This window comes from Lepisma saccharinum, chromosome 7 (genome assembly GCF_977018435.1).
Source record: "Lepisma saccharinum chromosome 7, izLepSacc3.1, whole genome shotgun sequence".
In the NCBI taxonomy this organism is placed as follows: Eukaryota; Metazoa; Arthropoda; class Insecta; order Zygentoma; family Lepismatidae; genus Lepisma; species Lepisma saccharinum.
Window position 1 is genome coordinate 18,512,650 of NC_139235.1, and position 15,417 is coordinate 18,528,066.

The window sequence follows — 15,417 nt, forward strand, 5'->3', positions numbered from 1 at the left end:
ACTGTTGTCCAGAGGCTTGTGATTCACGTAGGTTTTATAATGATTTGTGTCATGCCGAAAGGTATAAAACACCAGAGTTCAAAACATTTGTTGCATAGTGAGGCATCTAATTTTCTAGCTAAAAACTGCATGGATGATGATGCTTTATTGCAAACCCAGCTGACTTGAGGTAAATAAACAACACCTGTGGCGACTAATTCCATAAGTAAATTATTAACCAATAAAAGGGCCGACCTTTCCTTCGGACTTGGCGTTCCCACCCGAAATGCCCATGCTACGCCACTGCTAATTATGTAGTTTTAAGTTCAATTTATGCAGCTATTTTGGAGTTGTGGAACTTGGGTTTTTCATTATTTACTACAGTTAAGCAACATTGAGAATTTCGCCCATCAATAAATCTGTAGGTGGAAGATCGAGGTTCCTCAGCAGCAGGCGGCAGATGGAGCAAACTATGAGCAAGCGAGTGACAGCGAACAGTAGCAAACCTAGTAGAATGTACATACGCATATTGAGCTCATAATTTAATAACGTGCATTAAACTCCTAAAAGTAGAAAACTGGAAATAAGTGTAAATGAACTGTAGGAAGTTCCTCACTTCCTACATGGAGGAATCGCCCCTGCTGTGTACGCCAGTGCCTGTGTATATTGAACTTTGTTGTACCCCCAAATTACAGAGCTTGTACCCAAATGAAAAAGTGTTTCTGTGCCTCTGGAGCACGGCACTGAAGACTGCCGAGAGAACCTTCACTGATCGCACACTTCTCCCAGCACCTTTCTTGGTTAAGCTCCGCCCTTCGTATTTAGACGTCAGGATAAGAAAAAAGCATTTGTTAGTATCGGACACTGCATTCTTTATGACGTCACAAGTGGAAGGGCGGGACCTTTCTTGATAAGTGTGCGATAAGTAAGACCGCTTAGTATAACATATTTCTAATGTGTCCTTTTTAACAGCGGACGTGAAAATGAAGTTGCACTGAATCAGAATTAGACCCGACCAAATCTACTTTCGGGTAAATGATAAATGTGAGGTATTGTTATGTAGTATACGTTGTTGCGTAATGTTTTAAGTGTGCAATAAAACACGATAAAGCCGATGTAATGTTAATGATTTCTTGTGTTTGTGTTCACCTTGGTTCGTTTGGGCAACAACCACATTTCGAATAATTGTCACATACGTAAATTGGGTGTAAGGGGTGCTCCTTTCACGTAGTACACCCTGGACTATAGACTAACGAGGCTCTGGCGACTGGCCCCATGGCCAGTATAATTCTGTCTGTCGTCCTGTTTTTGTCCTTATTTGTGCCGAGTGCCTCTTAACAGCCTCAGCTTCTAACCAGTCAGAAACTTTTATTTTTTAATATTTTAGTTACGACACGAAATGACAGTTATGTTCTTTAGATTTATTTTCTGTAAGAACCTTACATGTAACACTAATTACGGTAACAATTGATAATTAATATGGCCGCGGTGGCTCAGTCGGTAACGCGTCTGACTACCATGCTCAAGGTCCCGGGTTCGATCCCCGGCCGGTTCAAATCCGGGAACTTTTCTAACGATGGAAGCGGCCCCGGCGCCCACCCAGCGTCGAATAACATGGGTACCTGGGGAAACCCTGGGGGGTAAAGGCGGTCAGGGGCGTGATGCTGATCACATCACCCCCACTCACGACCGGATCAAGAAAGTGTGGGGCGTTACCCCCACACCCCCTATACGCCTTCATGGCGTGGTGCTAAGCACAGGGGAGCACTTTACCTTTTTTTTTACCAAGTTCCTTTTGTTTTATTGCGATTTCATCATGCTACGAATGCAATTTTTACATTCGATTTCGATGTACGTCTGTTAACACATACTCCGGAGTTTTAGCGATTACTTAAGGTTTTGTTGAATATATGCTTTCGTGGTTAGGTTAGGTTTGGTTCCGTTAGCATTAAGATAAACTCCCTAAATGCATTCTTCTAAGGTTCCAATGTACTTCTCTATTCATTCCCACGCTTCTACGATATTTACTGTCGCTTGTCGACTGAGAATATCTTGTCCATGAGAAGTGCTTAAGGTAATTTTCAAGTTGTTTTTTTTCAACATAAATGACTTTTTTCCGAGTCTAAACAGTGCTCATTTCTTTAAGGAAGGTTCAAATTTCGTGTGACAATGATTTCCAAAATTCTACGATAATTAGTCTGTGCTAGAAGAAATCATAAAACAATCGGAACCGTTACCGGTTTGGTTCTCTTAGCATTAAAATAAAGTCCTTCAATGCATTCTACTAAGGTTCCGATTTACTTCTACGTTCATTCCCACGCTTCTATGATATTTACTGTCACTTGTTGACGGAGCATATCTTGTCCATGGGAAGTGCGTATGCTTGTGTAAGGTAGTTTTTAAATTGTTTAATTAACTTTTTTTTTCGAGTCCAAATAATGCTCAATACTTTAAGGAAGATTCAAATTTCGTGTGACAATGATTTCCAAAATTCTACGATAATTAGTCTTTGTGCTAGGAGAAAGAGAAATCATAAAACAATCGGAACCGTTACCCTTTACTGCATATTTTGCTTAATTTATCGGGAGCGAATTTACAATATAGAGAAAGTCTCCAATTTTGTTAATTTTCGGTATACTAACTAATTTTGACCTCCTAATCACGAATCTGTTGAAAAAAACCAGGGGTCACGTCTGAAAATTTGAAAAAAAGCCGATTGAATTTTTTATATATATAGGTGTATATGCGTAGTTTTACGAACAAAAATGTAATATCCTGTCATTGTGTCCAACCACGCCGTTGTTTAACAAGAAAATGATTTATGATGTTCAATTCTAGTACGATCCCTATTTTTTCGATGAATTTAGGGGTGAAATGAGTGCTAATGGAACCTAACCTAACAGGCCTAACCTAACCTCGTGTGAATGGTTCGTGGGGCTACCCGTGGATGGTTTTTGGGGCTAACGTCAATGGTTTGTGGGGCTACCCATGGATGGTTTTTGGGGCTAACGTCAATGGTTTGTGGGGCTACCCGTGGATGGTTTTTGGCGCTAATGAACAATTTTTCATCAAAATGTACAATTTCCAGACGTGACCCCAGGTTTTTTACAACAGATTCGTGATTAGGAGGCCAAAATTAGTTAGTATACCGAAAATTAACGAAATTGGAGACTTTCTCTATATTGTACATTCTAGCCATTTATCGCTTATCGCTAACTTCAGGAACATGCGTTGTTGATGTTCGGGAATGTAGTTTCGATCCATTTTAATGCGAATGCATGTGGTTTTCTACAAAAATCTATTTCCGACGCACTATTGCTTCTGCTGCCATTTGCTTTCTGCACGAGAGCACAATACGCTCCCGTATTGTCCGTATATGCTAAATTGAACGAAATGAGTGCTAATGGAACCTAACCTAACAGGCCTAACCTAACCTAGTAGGCATACCTCGTCCCCGTGATGGTTCGTGGGGCTATCGTGAATTTTTGGGCTGCCCGTGGAAGGTTTGTGGGAAATAAGGAACAACAGTAAGTACTCGTTATTGTAAGAAATAGACATTGTTTTCGTTAGAAATTCATTATTTCACCTAAAGAAATGTTCCGCAATGCTGAATAGTACGTTAACAATGTAAAAAATTGCGAAATAAATCATTGATAGGTGTCTCCGGTATAGTAAAGTAGTACCCTTGTATCAATATTCAGCTTCTGTTTCAATACAAGACAAATTACCTGGGCACATACATTAATTAAAGGTTAATGAACTATTTGTGTTTATCATTTGCAGTTTTTACCGTAACAGATCAGTTATCGGTGTCAGTAAATTTTATGACTGTTCTAGCCTACATTAGCATCAGTTCATCTCTAGTTGTCACATTGTATTTCAGTAGTAATATTATTTATTTAATTTTAAAGGTTTTCCTATGGGTAGCTCTGATTGGTCAATTGGAATTTGAGCAGCAGATTACCAGTAAGCGTGGACCAGATTGGAAATCTACATTGCTCCAGTGTTGCTATTGCAGGAAGATGGATTGGATCGTGAAGAAAATGGTTTTGCCTGTTTCTCTTGTGGGTGAGCAATCTAAACTTAGTAAATTACTAAGTGTCTAGTTTCATGATAATAAATGTAGTAGAGAGCTTTCTTCTCTCCTCAGACTGGTTTTATTCCTTTCTTTGGTCATTAATTTCAGCACAGGGTAATGGAATAAAATCATATATAATGGCTTCATTTGTATATCTTCTGATTTTTAAAAGTTGCATGGGTCAAAAACAAGGCATTCGTAACATACATAGGATATTGTGAAATAGTGTTGTGTACTGGTAGAAGAGAGAAAAATATGGAGAGATCTGACACTAGCTTTTACATGTAAGTTCTTGAACATAATATAGGTTGAATGGTGTAATTTCTGATTTCATCACTATACATCATAGACATAACTCTGAGTTTATCTTGGGGGAGAGCTTCAAACTGATTGATGAAAAGCATGCATTGCATACGAGGGCTGCTGGAAAAGTTTCTGCAAACTGCCACCAATAGTGGTGCTAGTGTTCCGCTATTATAAAAATTGGAAGGATAGACCTTTTTTTATGTCTAAATTATCTTTGTTTGTTTAAGCCTATTCGTTTATTTTTCACAGCAGTTTGAAGTAGTAGTTTCGTGTGAGAAATGGAAATTTCTCGTGAAGACTTTCGGGCAATGATTTTTTATGATTTCAAATCTAGTTTAACACCGAAACAATGCATCGAGCTACTTCATTTGGCTTTTGGGGATGAAGCACCATCCAGTAAGACTGTACAATTTGTTTTCCAAATTCCAGCATGGTCACACATTTCTCAGTGATGAATTTCGTGAAGGTCGTCCATCCATATCTGTTGTTGCCAGTAACGTTGATGCTGTGCATGAAATTATTGAGAGAGATCGGCATGTGGCATACCGTGAGATTCAGGCATCCTTGATCATTGACAAGAAAGCAATACATATGATTTTGCATGGTCATCTGAACCTACGGAAACTTTCAAACCGTTGGATCCCACACAACTTGACCGAAGCTCAAAAACAGGCTCGTGTAAAGAAATGCTCAAAAAATTCAGCCGAGACAAGTCAAATTTGGTGTACTACATTGTTACAGGGGACGAAACTTGGATCTATTCATATGAACCCAAAACTAAACAGCAATTCACTTTTTTGGGTGTTCCAAATTGAGCCGAAACCAACAAAAGTTGTTCGTTCGAGGAGTGCTGCCAAGCAAATGATTGCTTGTTTCTTCGGTTATACTGGACATGTGGCAACAATAGCTTTAAAAGATCGAAATGCTGTAAATGCTGAGTGGTATACAATAATTTGTTTGCCAGAGGTCATCAATGAATTGCGTAAAACAAAACCAAATTGTCGCATTATTCTTCACCACAACAACGCCAGTTCCCACTCAGCACACCAAACTGTTGATTTCTTGTCCTGTAAAAATGTCGAATTAATGATTCATTGTCCGTACTCACCTTATTTTTCACCTAATGGCACGAAAAATAATATGCGTGGTGAGGGATTTCTGTCGCCTGAAGCACCTGTTTCTGAGGTATCAGCTTCAGAGTGGAAGAAATGCTTTCAAAATTGGTTTGAGCATATGCAAAAGTGTATCGATCTTAAGGGTGAATACTTTGAAAAACAATAAAGCCATTCCCAGAATTCCACATGTATTTTTTCATATTCATTGCAGAAACTTTTCCAGCAGCCCTCGTATATGTATATGCACACACTTGTATATACATGTACATATGAGTTTAATGATTTCTTGTGTTTTTGTTCACCTTGGTTCGTTCAGGCAACCACCACATTTTGAATAATTGTCACATACGTAAATGCACATAACTAAATTGATTGTTAGAACATACCATCTGATGTTCTCTTTATTAATTTTGAACATGCCAGTTGTTCGACCTTGTTGGTTGAACGGTATGAATTTTATCTAAATTTCTTACAGATCCACTGAATTCCAGCCATAAAGAAGGTCGACAGAAGTATTAAAAGTGCCCACATAGATTTTGAGCTGCTTGTTGATTTGTGCAATGTTCACGTGACATCAGTGCTATCCTCTCGTACAACTTGCAAAAATTGTACTAAGTATATTGGTAACATCACTGATAGTAATCAGTCCGAAATATCTAAAAGAGCCTGTAGTACAAAGTTGTTTTGTTATTTTTGTGTAGACATATAATTGATATACACTTGTATCAATACTTAACTTCTGTTTCAAAACAAGACAAATTCCATGGGTGCCAGAGGTTAATGAACTTGAACATTTGCAGTTTTTATCATATCAAATAAGTTATCGGTGTCAGTAAATTTTAAGACTGAACAGCGTTAGTATCAGTTTATCCACAGTTGTTATATTGTATTTCATTAGTAATGTTATTTATTTAATTTTAAAGGTTTTCCTATGGGTAACTCTGATTGGTCATTTGGAACTTGAGCAGCAGATTACCAGTAAGTGTGGACCAGATTGGAAATCTACATTGCTTCAGTGTTGCTATTGCAGGAAGATGGATTGGACCATGAACATTTTTTTTTCCTGTTGCTCTTGTGGGTAAGCAATCTAAACTTCCATGATAATAAATGTAGATAAGCGTTGCCATAATACAGTGCTTTCTTCTATTATCAGATTGGTTTTATTCTCTTTCTTGGTCACTAATTTCAGTACATGGTAATGGAATAAAATCATATCACACACACACATATATATGGCCTCATTACTATATCTGCTGATTTTTAAAAGTTGCATGGGACAAACACAAGGCATTCGTAACATACATAGGAACTTGGGAAATTGTGCTGTATACTGGTAGAAGAGATGAAAATATTGAGAGATGTAACACTAGCCCTTTATGTAAGCTCTTGAACATAATATAGGTTGAAGTTCCAATTGTGTAATTTCTGATTTCATCATTTTACATACACATTTCCTCCAGGAATCAATTGAGCCAAAATGTTTTATTAATAATAGTAACAGTTATTTTCCCCACTGACCTGGAAAATTCTAGAAATCATCATACAAGTGGAAAAGTCATGGATTTTGAAAATACATCTGAGAACCTGGGCAAGTTGGAGACAAAATTTTGAGAATGGAAAAATTCCATTTTTTTTATTGAACAGTGCATACTTCATTTTCTGAAATAGCAAGTGCAGTTATGATATATGATATGATTTATTTGCATCCAAGGACTACAATTTTGTACAAGTAGGTACATCTGTAGTATATGACATGTCAAATAGAAGTACATGATATTCAAGTTTGGTAATTTGAACATATAAAACTTTATTATCATATTTAGACAGTTATTTATTTTTAAAATTGTCTCAAAAAGTTTCAGATGGAAAAATCACCATTTCACACACATGAAACAAGCGTAAAATTGCAATCAGTTTATCACACAATGAAATTGCTTTGTGGTGAAGCTGCATGGGTTTAATATGCCAGAAAATAAGTATTGGCTTAAAATTACACGTTTCGCTCATGTAATTTCATTTCAGTCACAGGTTAATTAAGAGACTGATAATTACAAGTATTACAATGGTTTGCTTGTTTCACAGTTGAATTATTATGTTCAAATACTGTAATATTATTCACAAGATTCATTGTATAACTGATTTTTAATGCTTTTGTTGTATTCATTCCATTGCTATAACTGTAACATTATTCAAACTAAAAATAAATGTCACATCAAGGGAGCGTGTGTTCTTCCGAAACATAGCAGAAAAAAATGTGGTTTGGTGCTTGTAAGAACCGCAAACTGCAAGATAAATAATTTCACATGAATGTGTTTGGCACTTCTCTCCCCATGTATATAGAAAGTCTATATATAAAGTTATGCATAATAATAATAATAATAATAAAAACTGTATTTTCCACTTCAAAGGGTAGTTGTCCCTCAAATCTCTTGATAAGACGACCTTGATGGCATGTGGTAACTTTGTTGCCATAGAAACAAGGGGTTCCAGGGAAGGGGTGCTCTTGACTAACTGTACTCCCTCAAGAATTATGCTGACGTCTTTTTTTAATTGATAGATTTCTGTTTTATTTAATATAAAATTCACTGCACAAAGTCTTCAGGCTGTTCTGCTTGGGGGTAAGGAGACAGAGGTACTTTCCTTCACCGTAACACATCTCCTTGACCTAAAATCAGCATAAAAGGTACACAAACAATGTAATATTCATAAACCATTCAAAATTGTTCACTTTTTAGTGTGCGTATGGATGGTCAAGGGTACCATCCTGGTTTTGATACCTGGTGAAGTCACATAGTGGTTCAGATCTCATTTTAGCCAACCTCCATAGCAGAGGGGTTAGCACAGCATGCTACGATGTGCAGGAGTCCTGGGGTTCGAATTCAAGCTTGGGCATGGGTGTTCTTTGTGAGTTTCTCTTCACCACTTTCATCATATTATCTCTCATCCTCATAATTATAATTGGTCAAAAAGTGACGCAAAACAGTAATCAAATTAAATCAGACCCTATTTTAAATGATAGCTCTATTCCCAATTAGCCTTTCTGTGCATTAAGTGTCAAACAAAAAAAATCTCATTGATAGATTTGTTGCATTTGGTAACTGTATGTTTCATTATATGTGCAAAGTATGTCTGTTGTACCCCAGAAATTTTCCACGATAGCATTATACACATAAAACTCTACGGTGCCAGCCCTCTGAGAGGCAGGGTCGGTCAAGGTGCTTTTTTATTGGACGATGCATGGTCAGCTTTTTGAGCCCCACAGCCAGTGGCGTATGCAAGGAGGGGGGGTTACCAGGTTTAAACCCCCCCTTGAGCTTGTGAGATATTATGAAAAATGTTGTGAAAGAAAATTAAAAAAAAATTATCACAAAGATCTGTGACAATACTACTATTATTACAGCAACTCGTCTGGTAACATTTACCATTTTCAAAGTTTTGTTCACCCTTGTGACAAGTTGGAAGGCCAGCACATGGAGTTCAATGTAGATTTTCCAAGATACGCAGCAAGAGCTGAACCGAAAGTGACCTCAGAGGCATGTAACTGCCCGGTAAAGGCTATGTGGAAATAAGAGAAATCATTCATTACTAATTCTTGCTTGCAACCATGTGTTAAGAAAGGTGGATGTTTTTAAACCAACATTACTGTCATGCCAGGCTGATTCTGAGTTAGATGATAGCAGAGTTCTTGTCAAATAGGGATGAAGCTCACTGTGGAATTTGCTTTGTTTTTTCTACGTTCAAGCAGGGAGGGAGGGAGGGTTGTGGATTTAACAATTTCTTGTGTTGCTCTTTTCTGTGTAAGTCTTTCGTGCGACTGCTGGCATTGGTCGTCACTTTTCTTTCTCTCCAGATTAACCAAAACAACAAGAATAAACGACGTTTACATGAAATCGAAGAATAGAGACAATCCACCAATTTTTCTGTGTAACTGCAACACTTTGAAAAGTCTTGAAACTTTTCAGAAACTTTTTTTTTTTTTTGCATCCCTGGGTCTAGAAAGAAGTTTCCATAAAAATTTTTACCAACTATCACAAAACAATTTAAAGTGTTATATTGCTACATGAGAATATTTTGGGAGTTATTTAAAGTCATTAAATGAATCATTTCTTATTTTAAACTTTAAACTGGAATTATACGAGTATCGGTATGAATAGGCCAGGGTATCGGCTTGACCCTAATATTAAATCTTCATATTGTGCCATTTCAAAGTGTGCAAAATGAACAAACTGGAATCTTTGCACAAGTTACAGAGTTTTGATGATTTAAACCACATAATAGTATGTGAAATAATGTTAAATGATGCATAATGTTACCTGAAATCTTTTATGGAAATTGTATGTTTGTGTTGTTACAGTGAAGGGCAGGTTATTTCCAGTAAGCGTGAACTTCTTTGGAATTCTACAGCATCTCAAGAATGCCAACATGCGAAGTCGTGTTTCTGCAAGAACAAATTCACTCTACCTGTTACCTGCGTTGAAGGTAAGGAAAAGGAACTTGCCAGTTGCCATTGCCTTTGTTCCTTCATGCTGGTTAATTTACTTTAGCATAAGCATAGTTGGAAGCTTCCTTTTCTTTCTCCCTTGAATTATGACCTTGCATTATTCTTTGCCTATTAATTTAACGCTGAAAACTCACCCAACATCCAGGTGTTTTGCATTGTGATATCTTTCATGTGCTTATATCTGTTCCATTATACAAGTTCACTACATGTTTCTGCGTGTGTTGATCGAGGCAGGGCAAATTTCCACCACTGCCAAGCTTGTTAGTTGTTGGTATAGCAATGGCATGGTATGCCAGAGATTCAGGTTTGAGTCCTGGTCAAGCCTTCATTTTGTCGCTGACATTTCTACATAATTTCCACCAATGTTTGCAAATTTTTTTAACCCATGGGGCAATGCACCATCCCCCCCCCCAACACTACTACAGTTTTGAAATTATGTTCCTACATTGATCTGCACCAGTCTTACTTTTCATTATTAGTACTTTATAACAATGCAAAGTTTCAGTTGTGGGAAATATCCGATTTTAGGATGACGTTCATTTTCCAAAGGGGCTGGCTCCCCTATTGTGCCCCCACTTCCAGATTAAGCCATTTGTTCAGTTGCCTTAGAATTTCTCCCCAATTGCATGGTGGTAACAGTGTCGCCCTTTAATCAGATGGTCGTGAGTTTAATCCCCAGTAGAGGAACATTGCAGAATGACTCGGATCCCACTTTAAAGTGTAGGCTAAACCCAAATAAATCTATCCGAGCATAGTGGGCATACAAACTTTGGCCTTGTATTTCTTTACTTCTGTTCTTTTCGTGGTGGTGGTGGTGCATGTGTGGAATTGTGTGAGTCATTTGCAATGCTTCTATGATTTAATACTCAGCCCAACCTTAGATGCACAATTTGTGAAATATATACTATGACTCATAGGTGCAGACTCCAAGGGGCTTGCCCCCCCCTCCCCCAATGTTAATGATGTGGGGGCAGAGGCCCCAAATAATTTGCTTAAGAGGATCTAATGTATTATTTTGCTTCTCTTGTAAAGTTTACTCTTAATTGTGCTACATGAACTTAACTTTAAATACACATTTGAAATGTTCTAGACCATCAACTTTGGGGGCTGAGACTGCTAAACCATCAACTTTCTGTGGGGAGGGGGGCCTATGACCAGAGGCAGCAAAACACATGACTTATTACTATATACTAAGTATATAATTATGAGTATTGTTAACATTTTTACTAAAAAGAGTTTCAAAAGAAGATGCGCATGAACTAGGAGAGTGGATGGGACATTCAGGCTACAAATGGCTCTCACATGACATTCAGAACGAGATCATTGATATATTAGGGAGATCTGCTTTGAGCTCCGTGGTAGCAGATATTAAAAGTCAGGAATGTTTTGCTATTATGGTTGATGAAACTTGTGACATATCCATCCGTGAACAATTGACATTTTGCATTCGAACTGTAAATGACAATTTTAATATTTTTGAGGAATTCATGGGCTTTTACGAGATTCCGAACACTGAGGCCAAAACTTAAAAAAGGGTGGGAGTGAGTCATTCATTAATTTATTTCAGTGATCAGAGGCCCCCCCCCCCAATAATTCTGCTATGACTACACAGATATACTGTGTAGTGTTTTTTACAAGTTGTAAGAGGAAGGCACTTTAAACACACTAAATGAATGTGGGAGTGTGCTTGGAAGATTAATAACCAGTTTTTGCCTTTTAGTCATGAAATATTAATTGTTTAGAAATTGTGGAAAGTAGTTTGTGCAAGTGACCATGCTTGTAAATTATAGATGTCTGAAGCATTCTTTTTGTGTGGAAATCTAGGAATCCAAAAATCCTAACGTACTTGAATCGTATAAATAGATTGATTGCTTTGGTCCACTTTATGCACAGTAAGGCTACGGGACTGGACCTATAGTTTTAAAGTGGAATCAGAACCACTATGTTCCTCCACCGGGTATCGAACCCGGGACCCCTTGATTACAAGGTGACGACGATACCTCTGCACTATCGGGGAGGCTCTCGTATAAATAGAAATATACATAATTATGATACTACAAGCACCAAATCTGATGTGCCTAACCTACTCACCTAAGCCTGTAGGAGCCTGATACAGTCAGAACTGGTGCTAAGTTGGTCTTTCATTTAAAAAATGGTAAAAGCCACTCATTTAAATGGATAATTTACATATCATAAAAATTAATGCAGAAATACTACCTTTTATTGTTCATAATACAGTAGGGGTCTTGTTAATCTGTCCTCTGGAGGCAGGTTTACTTTTCCTTTGGAAAGATGTTGGATTCTCCTCCCAGGTGAGAAATGACATCGTGAGCATGTAGTTGGGAAAAGGTGTAGACTGCAGGTTTTGATCTCTATAGAATATTTATGACACATATTCTCAGCCAAAGTTAGTGCTTACATTCAAATTTAAACTATACGGCACATATACTGATAAGAGCATGCATTATTTATGATAGCTGTTATTTCAGTAGTTTATTATTGATGTTTTATTGAGAAATTGCATTATGCAATGTCAATGTCTTCTTAATTATCATAAAATAACTTACTTAACCTTTAGCAGATGGTAGCCCCTCCCACCTGTAATTGTCTCGTGCAGAGAGGTATTCAAGTGCACACTGTTCACAGCAAAAGAACGAACACTATTTACCTTTACAGTGTACTTTTTTGTTTTTAATCTCAAGGCTCTCATTCTTGTGGGAAGGGTACCCCATTTCCAAAAAAGTAATTTTGAAGAAGAAAATCTAAATTTTACACTAAATTTCCTGTTTGGAGAATTCTTGTAGCCCCCACAAATAACAGATATGAATAAAAAATTATAAAATGTATTACTGTTAGTGCTACACCTGTGCATAGTTGCATTGAATAGTTATTGCAGAAAAAATAATAATTCAATTACACAATACAAAATAAAAGCATGACAGGTACCTTAATCTAGCAGTAAGCTACCATGTATAGAGATTTTTTTCCAAACAGTTTTCTCACCATGCACTAAATAGGGGTCAGATATAGATAGATAAAGGCTTTAAAAAATATATTTTTGAAGGATTTTTTAAAACATATTTTATATATTTTTCAATAAATATCAGAAAAGTAATAATTTATCAGTGTGTCTTCTGTGGTACATAAATTCCAGTAATTAAGCTACATAGCCCTTGAAAGAACCAGAATACTTAAGAATAATTGGCAAAACTATGTTTTTGCTATTGCATAATACATTTTAATTATTTTTCTTTTGTGATAAATTATGGAACAGTGTTACATTTTGGAATTTTTCAATTGACTTCGGTTTAATCTAGGGGTTGTAATGGTCTTTGAAAATAGTTTTCTTCAGTAAATTATATTTATTTTCTTGTTCTAATTGTGTCTTTGTAGACATGGAATATCAACATTGTAGTTTTCTATGAATGCATAACCGTTCTACCCAAAATAAGACACAAACAACAACTCTCTTCGACAAATATTTCTCATTCTATGACTTTCTAAACAACATTTCTGCGCATTTGAAATGCCTGTTCTTTAAAATTTGTATGAACTAGAAAATTAAACAAACTTTGAAAATGGTCCAGTGCTAATTTGACTATCATACATTCGTATGTATGCAAATGGACAACAAAGCACAGAACTGAAATACTGTATGTAGTTTTGGAGAAATAATGTGTTAAATGCTGCCAGATGTGGTGCCGGTACATGTGTGAAACACTCTCATCTTCCATGTTACCAAGAATGTTTCACATTCGGTATAGCCAACCTAACTGGATTACTTAGGTTGTGGATGCATCAATTCCAATATTAACACCACCTAACTTAAGATATGCAGTATCAATGTTGATCTGTTCTCCATTGCTTTCCTTCATGGCTGACTTGAGGCCGATCTCCAGTAGTGGGTGAAGAAACTGAAATTGGATGGGGCCAGTTAAGTTCTGAGAATCATCTGTGTTCCAGTTTCATGCACTGCGTCAGCATTCTTAACATTTGGAAGTTTCAGCCAATTTGGCTCAAGTAAAGGGATATGTATGTGCCTGCGCAGTAGGTCATTGGGATACCTTTTCATCCACTTTTGTTTACAAAAAGTGTTGTGATGCTTTTTTGCTGCAAGTAGTTTTATGTTGAGATATTTTGTCCTAGATGTTGAAAATAGTAGTGGGTTATGTGCTAGACTAGTATTTGCTGAACCTCACCAAGCAATAAAGCCCATCAATTGCGTTGAGTTAAATAAGCATGCTGAAACCAAAGTTATTAAAGCTACCTACTTTTGTTATTTTCATCTTCATATATCTTTATACACCTCTACCATTCCAGTGTTAAGTGCATAACATTTCACACACAAAATGAAATTGGATTAAAATATTCATAATGAACTGATTTCATAGAATTATGAAGTACTTTGTGGTTTCTGCTAACAAATTTAAAAAAAACAACTTGAGTATGTTGACCTAGCCTGAATGCATGAAAAGCACTAACATAAATATGTTATGTGTGTGATGCTTTAAAAATGTAGCAAAGTTTGAATCGTTTGTCTGTGAAGCATATAGTCTACACATGCTAATATTTTTTGTTTTGTCTGAGAATGTGTGTTCCTTCATCACTCATTCTCATCACAATTAGCCAAAGGTAGCAGAAATTCAATGAAGAATCAAACACGTTCAAATGATAAACTCTACAAATTTATAAATACTTTGAACCACTTTAAATGGTTTAATTTTCCAAGTATAGTCATTAATATTATAATTGGGTCACAGTGGTATTGGCTCCACTCTTGCTTGTAAGTGAAAAGTAAGTTTTGAGCTACATGTACACAACACAGCAGCCATTTTACTTCCACATCACCATTATTCCTTTATTTTGTAGGTTTCGTGGGAGGAAATGGCCAAGTGACGTCATCATTGAAATCTCGAACAAATTTTTAAAGTGTCTTGTATCGTGCTGTTTGTGTTTAACAAGTAGAGGAAGTTGTGAATAGAATAGGGTAGTACCTTAGAAGAAAGTGAGAAGCAATTATTCTTGTAAATTGTAGTTCATAATAGACACCCCCCATTCCCCTCAAAGAAAGGTCAGAGAAGGAAAGAACAATAAGCTAGCTTTCACTACAACTCCTCATGCCAGTGATGTAAAATGGCCATTAACATTGACTTCTGGGTATTGAGGTTTTCTTTGGAGATGTGGGGTCTGTGGAATATATGTCCATCACGTCTGTGAGGAAGTGGTAGACTGAGAACTACTGCTTTTTGTTAAATTTATACATGATTGCATTGCGGATAATACTGAAAAATATACATTTTCTACAGGTTAAGTCCATTGTTGTTTGGAAACTTGGATGTTCCCATGAAGACACTCCAAGAAATAAAGAAGATGGCGAAGAAGAGAGAAGAATGGAAACAGTGGGTTAAGGCATCCCCGATGCTGTAATGCCATAAGGG

General features: G+C 36.8%; 1 long non-coding RNA gene across 1 annotated transcript; it reads left to right on the forward strand.

Moving 5' to 3' along the window:
* The first annotated feature begins 935 nt into the window (after positions 1–935).
* On the forward strand, positions 936–14,907 carry LOC145990376 (uncharacterized). Its single transcript, XR_014441976.1, has 5 exons — positions 936–1,010; positions 3,891–4,047; positions 6,402–6,556; positions 9,833–9,957; positions 14,849–14,907. It is a non-coding gene; the product is annotated as an uncharacterized LOC145990376 (long non-coding RNA).
* Positions 14,908–15,417: the final 510 nt, after the last annotated feature.